The following is an 11,309-nucleotide window of genomic DNA, read 5'->3' on the forward strand; positions in this document are numbered from 1 at the left end:
TGTTATTCAACTGAGTTTGTTTATCAGTTTTGGCAGGTTGTTTTGTTGTTGCTTTTTGTTTCTTTTCTTTTTTTAGTGGAGTTGTTCAAGTTTTCTGTATATAGTATCATGTCATCTTTGTATAGTGAATGTCTTATTTCTTCCTTACCAATTTCGATTATATATATATATATTTAAAAATATATATATATACATATATATAGTCTGTTATCTGTGTCTAGGATTTCCAGTACTATGTTGAATAAAAGTGGTGAGAATAGACATCCTTGTTTTGTTCCTGACCTTAAAGAAAAACTCTTCATTTTTCCCCGATTAAGATAATGTGGGGTTTTCATATATGGCCCTTATTATGTTTAGGTGTGTTCCCTCTAAACCTACCTTGTTTGAGATTTTTATCATGAATGGATGCTGTACTTTGTCAAATATTTTTTTGCATCTATTGAAATTATTATCTTGTTCTTTTTTTTAAGATTTTATTTATTTATCAGAGAGAGAGGGGGGAGAGAGCAAGCACAGGCAGACAGAATGGCAGGCAGAGGCAGAGGGAGAAGCAGGCTCCCCGCTGAGCAAGGAGCCTGATGTGGGACCCGATCCCAGGACGCTGGGATCATGACCTGAGCTGAAGGCAGCTGCCTAACCAACTGAGCCACCCAGGCATCCCGATTATCTTGTTCTTATCCTTTCTCTCATTGATATGATATATCATGTTGATTGATTTGCAAATTTTGAACCACCCTTGCAAACCAAGGAATAAATCCCACTTGATTATAGTGAAAGAATTTTTTAATGTATCATTAGATGTATCATTGGATTTGGTTTGCTAATATTTTGTTGAGGTTTTTTTTGCATTTCTGTTCATCACAGACATTGGCCTGTCATTCTCTCTCTCTCTCTCTTTAAACATTACAAATAAGATTTATTTTTATTTGTTACAATTAAGTGTCTGAACTTTAGATAGATCCTTGGATTATTGGTTCATTTTATCAGCTCCTTCAACTTTAGCACTTGTCTTATCCCCAGTAGCTTTTCCAGACTACAGATTTCACCAAGAAACTCCACTTTGTTTGTTGAGAGAGAGAGAAAGTGTGTGAGCAGGGGAAAGGGCTCCCAGGTGGACATTGAGCCCAATGTGGGGCTCAGTCTCATAACCCTGAGATCATAACCTGAGCCAAAATCAAGAGCCAGAGGCTTAACTGATGGAGCCACGTAGGCACCCCACATTTTATTTTTCTAACAAAGTCATCACGGAGTGGATAAATGGGCTGACAACACTTTCTATGTCTTTTCTGATTCTATTTGGAATCAGTTTATTGACTACTTCTTTCAAGTCATTTGTCTGCACCTCTCAGGTCATGATTTCCATCATCTTTTTCCAAATTTGGCAGACCTGTTTGTACTGAGCATAAGAGGTTTTCCAAATCTAATTGTTATACTTTTTCAGTAAAACCTACAGAAACTAGACAAAATAAATAGCCACTGATAGTCTTGACATCAACATAAGCTTCAATCATGATCTGCCTTTTTTTTTTTTTTTTTTTTAGCATGAAGTACATTTTGTCACAGGTAAGATCCATTGCATGAAAATTAGTCAGGCAGTGTTTTCCCTAGACATCCTCAGTAATTAGCTTGAATTTTCTAAATGTAATTTCATCGTTCTGCAGATCAGTAAGGCTCACTTCAAAAAGAATTCCCTTGAGGCCATTAGATGTGATTTTGGTTGCTTGAGTTCTTTTGACTGTTTTTTTTTTTTTTTCACCCAATATATCTTATATTGAATGTAGGTGGTGCTTTCACATCAAACCAATTTTTCTCAGAAAATGGATCAACCACTTTATTCTTGCCTCCCATTTTGCTGCCTTTCATAAGGTGTTTGTTTTTGTGGACTACCGTGGTACTGCTCAGGGAGCCAAAAGCCTGTAATTGTCTCTTTCTTTTTTCTTTCTTTCTTTCTTTTTCTCTTTCTTTCTTTGTTTCTTCTTTCGTGTCTTTATCTTTTTTTGGTATGAGAATAATGCTGACCTCATAGAATGAATTTTGAAGTTTTCCTTCCTCTTCTGTACTTTGGAATAGTTCAAGAAGAATGGTTATTGATTCTTCTTAAATATTTGGTAGAATTAATCTGTGAAGCCATCCAGTCCTAGTCTTTTGTTTGTTGGGAGGTCTTTTGTTTTGTTTTATTTTTTTCATTTTTTTAAAAGATTTTATTTATTTATTTGACAGAGAGAGAGATCACAAGTAGGCAGAGTGGCAGGCAGAGTGAGAGGAAGGGAAGCAGACTCCCTGCTGAGCAGAGAGCCTGATGTGGGACTCAATCCCAGAACCCTGAGATCATGACCTGAGTCAAAGGCAGCGGCTTAACCCACTGAGCCACCCATGCGCCCCATTTTTTGTTTTTTGCCTATTTTTGGTTTTGGTTTTTACTGATTCAATTTCTTTGCTGGTAATCGGTCTGCATAAATTTTCTAATTCTTCCTGTTTCCATTTTGTTAGTTTCTATGTTTTTAGGATTTTATCAGTTTCTTCCAGGTTGTCCAGTGTGTTGGCAGATAACTCTCATAATATTCTATTATAATTGTATTTATTTGCTGTTAGTTGTTATTCTCTCTTATTTGTGATTTTATTTGACTCATTTCTCTTTTTTTTGATAAGTCCAATTAGAGGTTTATCAATTTTATTTATTTTTTCAAAGAATCACCTCCTAGTTTCATGGATTTATTCTATTGTATGTTTAGTTTCAATATAATGTATGTCTGTTCTATTCTTTGTTATTTCATTTTCAGTTGTTTCCATGTAATTCTTTATTTATTCTTTTATTTCATGGTTGAGCCATTCATTGTTTAGTACTGTGTTATTTAACCTCCATGTATTTTTGGTCTTTATAGATGTTTATCTTGTTGTTGACTGCTAGTTGCATTATGTTGTGGTCAGAAAAGATGCATGGTATGACTATTCATTCATTCATTTATTCATATTTGGTGAAGGCTGTTTTGTGACCTAATATGTGATGTATTCTAGGGAATGTTCCATGTGCACTTGAGAAGCATGTGTATTCTGCTCTTTTAGGATGGAATGTTGTGAAAACATCTTCCAAATCCATCTGGCCCAGTGTATTATACAGAGCCACTCTTTCTTTGTTGCTTTTCTGTTTAGATGATATATCAATGGACATGAGTGAGGTGTTAAAGTCCGATACTATTATGGTATTATTATTTACATTTGTTAGTAATTATTTTATGTATTTTGGTTATTAATTCCTTATTAAGTATATGGTTTGCAATTTTTTTTTCAATTCTGTATGTTGTCTTTTCATTTTATTGTTACTTTTGCTATCGAAAAATATTTTAGTTTAATGTAGTACCACCTATTTTTTTTAATTGTGCTTTAAGTGTCATATCAAAAAAATTCAGTGTTAAAACCCATGTCAAGAATTATTTTCTTATGTTTTATTTTAGGAGATTTATGGTTGTACTGATGGTTTACACTTAAGCCCTTAATCCATTTCAAGTCAATTTTTGTGTGTAGTGTAAGAAATGGATATAGTTTCATTCTTTTGCACATGAATATCTCGTTTTTCCCAGCAATGTTATTAAAGAGACTGTTTTCTCCATTTAGTATTTTGGCTCGTTTGTCAAATACTAATTAACAATATTTAGAATTAGTCGACAAATATATGTGGCTTTCTTTTCAAAGTCCTAGTTTTGTTCTATTGATCTGTGTATCTACTTTTATGTCAGTAAAATACTGTTTTTTTAAAGATTTTATTTACTTATTTGACAGAGAGAGATCACAAGTAGGCAGAGAGGCAGGCAGAGAGAGAGGGGGAAACAGGCTCCCCACTGAGCAGAAAGCCCAATGTGGGGCTCAATCCCAGGACCCTGAAATCATGACCTGAGCCAAAGGCTTAACCCACTAAGCCATCCAGGCACCACAGTACCATACTGTTTTGATTACTATAGCTATAAAGTATAGCTTAAAATCCAGAATTGTGATACGGTATTTTTTTTTCTTCTTTCCCACTTTTACTTTGGTCACTTTGGGTTTTATATGGTCCCATAAAAATTTTAGTTTTTTTTTTTTTCATTAAAAACTCACACTGAGGGGTGCCTGGGTGGCTCAGTGGGTTAAAGCCTCTGCCTTCAGCTCAGGTCATAATCCCAGGGTCCTGGGGTCGAGCCCTGCATGGGGCTCTCTGCTCAGTGGGAGGCCTGCTTCCCCCTCTCTCTGCCTGCCTCTCTGCCTACTTGTGATCTCTGTTTGTCAAATAAATAAATAAAATCTTTTAAAAAAAACTCACATTGAGATCTTGAGAAGTTTGTACTGAATGTGCAGATGACTTTGGATGGTACTGATATTTTAACAGCATTGGTTATCCAATTTATGAACATAGGATATCTCTCCATTTATTTGTGTCTTCTTTGATTTATTTGATCAATGACTTGTTTTCAGAGTAGAAATATTTCAACTCCTATGCTAAACTTATTCCTAAATATTTTATTATTTTTAAAGCTATTCTAAATAGGATTGTTTCCTTCATTTATTTTTCAGATAATTTGCTGTTAGTATATAAAAAACACTATAGGTATACCTCAGGGATATTGCAGGTTTAGTTCCAGACCAACACAATAAAGTAAATATCACAATAAAATGAATAAGATGAACTCACAAGTGCAGATATATTTTGCTGGGCTTTTCTTCATTGGGAAACTTTTGATTATTGATTCAATCCCCTTACTACAATTGGCTGTATTCATACTATTTTCCCAATTAGTCTTGCTTGTGTCCGATCTAAGTTTTATTACTTTATTCTATCTACTAACTCTGGACTCAGTTTGTTCTTTATTCCCAGTTCCTTAATCCATAAAGTTAGGTTGTTCATTTGGGATCTTTCTTCTTAACAGAGGTAATTATTGCTAAGAACTTAGCTCTTAGATCTGCCTTTTCTGCATCCCATAAGTACTAGCATGCTGTGTTTCCATTTTAATTTGTCTCAGTATACTTTTAACTTTGACCTTTAACTCATTAAAGGTCATTAATTCATTAAAGGTCATTCCATTAGTTGTTCATGAGAATATTGTTTAATTTCCATGTATATGTAAATTTTCTAGTTTTCCTCATTATTGATTTCTAGTGTGATCAGAAAAGATACTTGGTTTGACTTCCATCTTCTTGAATTTGCTAAGACTTGTTTTCTGACTGAATATATTGCCTATCCTAGAAAATGTGCACTCAAGAAGAATGTTTATTCTGTTAATGTTGGAAAGAATGTTCTGTATATGTCAATTAGGTCCTTTTTGTCTATCATACTGTTAAATCCACTGTTTTAATTCTCTGTCTCAACAATCACATCATTGTTGCGAGTGGGGCAGGGTTAAAGTCCCAACTATTATTGTATTGCTGTTTATGTCTCTTTTTAGTTTTCTAAGTTGTTTTTTTTTATTATGTTTAGTTAGCCACCATATAGAACATCATTAGTTTTTGATGTAGTGTTCAGTGATTCATCAGTTGCATATAACACCTAGTACTCAACCCAACAGGTGACCTCCCTAATACACATCACCTGACTACACCATCCCACTATCCCCTCCCCTCTGAAACCCTCAGTTTGTTTCCCAAAGTCCAGAGTCTCTGATGGTTTATCTGCTTCTCTGATTTCTTCCTCTTCACTCTTCCTTTCCTTCCCATATGATCCTTTGTGCTATTCCTTATGTCCCACATATGAATGTAACCATATAATATTTGGCTTTCTCTGCTTGACTAATTTCACTTAATAATCCCCTCCACTTCTTTCCATGTCCATACAAATGGTGGGTATAAATCTTTCTGATGGCTGACTAATAATCTATTGTATATATGTACCACATCTTCTTTATTCATTCATGTGTTTAAGGGAATCTTGGTTCCTTCCATAGTTTGGCTACTGTGGACATTGTTGCTATGAACATTAGGGGGAATGTACTCCTTCTTTCACTACATTTTTATCCTCGGGGTAAATACCTAGGTCCTAGGTTTGCTGGGTCCTAGGGTAGCTCTATTTTTAACTTTTTAAGGAACCTCCACACTGTTTTCCAAAGTGGCTGTACAAACATGCATTTCCACCAAGAGTGTAAGAGGTTTCCCCTTTTTCCACAGCCTCTACAACATTTATTGTTTCTTGCCTTGTTAATTTTAACCATTCTGAACTGGTGTAAGGTGGTATCTCTTTGTGGTTTAGATTTGTATTTCCCTGATGGCTAGTGATGTTGAATAGTTTTTCATGTGTCTGTTAGCCATTTCTTTGTCTTCTTTGGAGAAGTGTCTGTTCATGTCTTCTGCCCATTTTTAAGCTGGATTATTTGCTTTTTGAGCGTTGTTTGAGAAGTTCTTTATAGATCTTGGATACCAGACCTTCATCTGTAATGTCATTTGCAAATATATTTTCCTATTCTGTGGGTTGCCTCTTTGTTTTGTTGACTGTTTCCTTTGCTGTGCAGAAGATTTTTATCTTGATGAAGTCCCAAATGTTCATTTTTGCTTTTGTTTCCCTTGCCTTTGGAGATGTGTCTTGAAAGAAGGTACTGTGGCAGATGTTGAAGAGGTTACTGTCTATGTTCTCCTCTAGGATTTTGATGGAATCTTGTCTCACATTGAAGTCTTTCATCTATTTTGAATTTATCTTTGTGTGTAGTGGAAGAGAATGGTCGAGTTATATCATTCTACATGTGGCTGTCCAATTTTCCCAGCACCAGGAAATGTGCTTTAAATGTTGAAAAAGAAAAACAAAACTGGGGACATCATATTGCCTGATTTCAAGCTTTATTACAAAGCTGTGATCATTAAGACATCATGATACTGGCAAAAACAAAACAAAACAATTGAACAAACAAATAACCCAGACACATAGGCCAGGGAAACAGAGTAAAGAGCCCAGATATGGACCATGAACTATATGGTCAAGTAATCTTCAACAAAGCAGGAAAAAAATATCCAATGCAAAAAAGACAGTTTCTTCAATAAATGGTGCTGGGAAAATTGGACAGTTATGTATAAAAGAATGAAACTCAACCATTTTCTTACACATTACACATTTCTTATACATTTTCTTACAAAATGTGTAATTTTTTACAAAATTTCTTACAAAATTTATTACACATTTTCTTACAAAAATAAACTCAAAATGGCTGAAAGACCTCAATGTGAGACAGGATTTCATCAAAATCCTAGAGGAGAACATAGGCAATAACCTTTTTGACCTTGGCCACAGAAAGTTCTTTCAAAACACATCTCCAAAGGCAAGAGAAACAAAAGTGAAAGTGAACTGTGGGGTATTCATCAAGATAAAAATCTTCTTCACAGCAAAAGAAACAATCAGCAAAACTATGGAATAGGAGAAGATATTTGCAAATGACACTACAGACTGAGGACTGATATCCAAGATCTATAAAGAACTTATCAAACTCAACACCAAACAGAACAGACAATTCTCCAATGAAGACATACAAATGGCTAGCAGACACATGAAAATTACGTTCATCATCATTAACCATCAGGGAAATTCAAGTCAAAACCACACTAAGATTCCACCTTACACCAGTTAGAATGGCAAAAATTAGCAAGGCAAGAAACAACAAATGTTGGAGAGGATGTGGAGAATGGGGAACACTCTTACACTGTTAATGGGAATGCAAGTTGGTGCAGCCACTTTAGAAAACAGTTTGGATGTCCCTCAAAAGATTAAAAATAGAGCTACCCTATGACCTGACAATTGCACTATTGGGTATTTACCCCAAAGATACAAATGTAGTGAAAAGTAGGGCCATATGTACCCCAATGTTCATAGCAGCAATATCCACAATAACCAATCTAAGGATAGGGCTGAGATGCCCTTCAAAAGACAAATGGACAAGGAAGATGTGGTCCATATATACAATGGAATATTACTCAACCATCATAAAGGATGAATACCCAACTTTTGTGTCAACATGGATGGGACTTGAGGAGATTATGCTGAGTGAAAAAAGTCAAGCAAAGAAAGTTAATTATCATATGGTTTCACTTACTTGTAGAACATAAGGAATAACATGAAGGACCTTAGGAAAAGGTAAGGGAAAGAAAAGGGGGGCAAGCCGGATGGGGAGAGGACCCATGAGAGACTGTAGACTCTAAGAAACAAACTGAGGGTTTTAGAGGAGAGGGGATGGGTGAGCCTGATGATGGGAATTAAGAAGGACACATATTGCATGGAGCACTGCATGTTATAGATAAACAATGAATCTTGGAACACTACATCAAAAACTAATGATGTATTATATGGTGACTAACATAACACAATAAAAAATAATAATTTAAAAATAAAATAAAATCTAATTTTTCTGATATAAGAATTGCTACCCCAGCTTTCTTTTGAGGTCTGCTGGCATGATAATGGTTTTCCATTGCCTCGCTTTCAATCTGGGGGTATCTTTATGTTCAAAATCAGTCTCTGATAGACAGTATAAGGATGGGTCCTGTCTTTTATCCTATCTGCAACCCTATGCCATTTTATGGGAACATTTAGGCCTTTTGCATTCAGAGTAACTACTGAAAGATATTTAGTTCCATCATATTGCCTGTAATGTCCCTGTTCTCTGTAAATTATTGGTGTATATTACTCTTGAGGTGTTTCTTCTTTTATAGAATCCCCCTTAATATTTCATAGAGGTCTGGCTTGGTGATCACATATTCTTTCAGTTTCTGCTGATCCTGGAAGCTCCGTGACTCTCTGTCCATTCTGAATGACAGTGTTCCTGGGAAAAAACATTCTTGGCTGCATGTTCTTCTCATTTAGTACCCTGAACATATCTTGCAAGCCCTTTCTGCTTTACCAGGTCTCCGTGGACAGGGCTGATGTTATTCTGGGAATAGAATGGGTATAGCCATTGGGTAAGAAATATCTTCCTCTAGGTGCATGGGTAAGAAATATCTTCCCCTAGGTGCTCTCAGGCTAGCTTCCTTGGCTCTAAGATTAACAAGTTTTATTATTATACGCAAGGGTTTTGGTCTATTTTTATTGATCTTGGGAGAGTTCCTCTCTGCCTCGACACGAATGCTTGTCTTCTTCCCCAGATTAAGGAAGTTCTAAGCTATGAATTGCTCAAATATATCTTATAGTCCTTTCTTTCTTGCTTCACCCCCTCAGGTATCCCAATAATAATGAAACTGGAACATTTCTTGGTGTCATTTATCTCTCAAAGACTGATGTCATGGACTTCTAATTACTTATCCCTATCCTCCTCAACTACCTTCCTTTCTATCAGCTTATCTTCTAGATCACTAATACTTTCTTTCTGTGCCATTTACCTTGGCTGTCAGAGTATCCAGTTTAGACAGCATGTCATTCCATTTATGGCATTTTAATATTTCTTTTTTTTTTAAGATTTTATTTGTGTATGTGACAGAGAGATACACTGACAGAACAGAAGCAGGGGGAGTGGGAGAAGGAGAAGTAGGCTCCCTGTTGATCATGAAGCCTGATTTGGGGCTCAATCCCAGGATCATGACCTGAGCCAAAGGCAGATGCTTAATGACTGAGCCACCCAGGTACCCCTGAATATGGCTTCTATTCATTAGATTCCATAATTCCTATAGTCTTTCTTCACTCTTTTGCATTCTCTTTTTAAGTTTCTATTTGAATTCCAGTTCATTAATAAACAGTGTAATATTAGTGGCAAGTGTACAATTTAGTGATTCAACAGTTCCATGTAGCACCTTGTGTTCATCACTAATGCACTCATTAATTGCCCATAACCTATTTAACTCAATCCCCATCCCCTCCCTTCTGATGTTCCACACTTTGTTTCCTATAGTTAAGAGTCTGTTTCTTTGTTTGTCCCTCTCTCTTTTTTTCCATTTGCTTGTTTGGTTTCTTAAATTCCACATGAGTGAAATCATATGGTATTTGTCTTTCTCTGGATGACTTAATGCACTTAGCATAATACTCTAGCTCTGTCCATATCATTGCAAATGACAAGATTTCACTTTTTATGGCTGGATAATATTCCTTTCCATATACATACCACTTCTTTATCCATTCATTAGTCAGTGAACACTTGGGTTCTTTCCATAGTTTGGCTATTATAGATAATGCTGCTATAAATATCTGGATTCCTATATCCCTTTGAGTCTGTATTTCTTAATTTTTTGTGTAAATACTTAGTAGTGCAATTGCTGGATCATAGGATAGTTCTATTTTTAAGGTTTTGAAGAAACTCCATCCTGTTTTCCAGAATGCTGTACCAGTTTGCATTCCCACCAACAGTGCAGGAGGGTTCCCCCTTTTTCCTCATTCTCACCAACACCTGCTCTTTATTGTGTTGTTGATTTGAACCATTATAACAGGTGTGAGATAATATTTCATTGTAGCTTTTTAAAGATTTACTTATTTATTTTAGAGAGAGAGAATAAGAGAGAGAGAGCAATCAGCAGGGGAGAGGGAAGAGGAAGAAGCAGAGAGAGAGAGAATCATCAAGCAAACTCCCTGCTAAGCACAGACCCTAATGCAGGGCTTGATCCCAGGACCCTGAGATCATGACCCAAGCTGAAATCAAGAGTCAACCTCTTAACAGACTGAGCCATCCAGGCATCTCTCTCATTAGTGTTTTGATTTGTACTTACTTGATGATAAGTGATGTAGTATATTTTCATGTGTCTGTTGGCCATCTGTATGTCTTTATTGGAAAAATATCTATCCATGTCTTCAGCCTATTTTTAAATTGGATTATTTGGGTTTTGGGTGCTGACATTTTTATTCCCTCTCTGGATAATTTCAAATACCCCATCTTCTAGATCACTGATTCATTATTCTACATTATCAAGTCTGCTTTTGAAGTGAAAGACCCCTCCCCTAGAAGATAGATAGGATAACTAACCGCTTGTTTGCTTTTCTGTGAACCGCTGGCTTTTAGGTGTAAATTAGGTTATTAATTGCTTATTAATTGCTCCTTTGCCCTTCTGTAACTGCTTGGCTTATAGAAATAATAGAAGACGCCATGATGGCATTCCTACCTTCCCCCTTCTTGTTCCCCCTCCCTGCCTCTCTCCTCCCGTGGGCGGGCCCTCAGAACCAATCAGCTTGTTCCCCCTTCCCGCCTCTCTCTTCGCGCGCCCCACCCGAAACTTGTTTGTACCTGTCTATAAAAACCCGGCACCACCCCAGCCAGGTGTGCTCAGCTAGCAGGAGCTGCTGACCACCCGCAGGTGCGCGCTGACCACCCGCAGGTGCCTGCGTAACAATAAAGAACCTCTTGCTGATTGCATCCAGTGGCAGTGTTGGATTCTTGGGTAAGGGGATCCGA

The 11,309-nt window shown here is 36.5% G+C and overlaps 1 pseudogene; it reads right to left on the reverse strand.

The window, feature by feature from the left end:
* Window positions 1-950: 950 nt before the first annotated feature.
* Window positions 951-5,349, reverse strand: LOC132007083 (small ribosomal subunit protein eS1-like; annotated as a pseudogene).
* Window positions 5,350-11,309: the final 5,960 nt, after the last annotated feature.

Source organism: Mustela nigripes, chromosome X (genome assembly GCF_022355385.1).
Source record: "Mustela nigripes isolate SB6536 chromosome X, MUSNIG.SB6536, whole genome shotgun sequence".
Classification (NCBI taxonomy): domain Eukaryota; kingdom Metazoa; phylum Chordata; class Mammalia; order Carnivora; family Mustelidae; genus Mustela; species Mustela nigripes.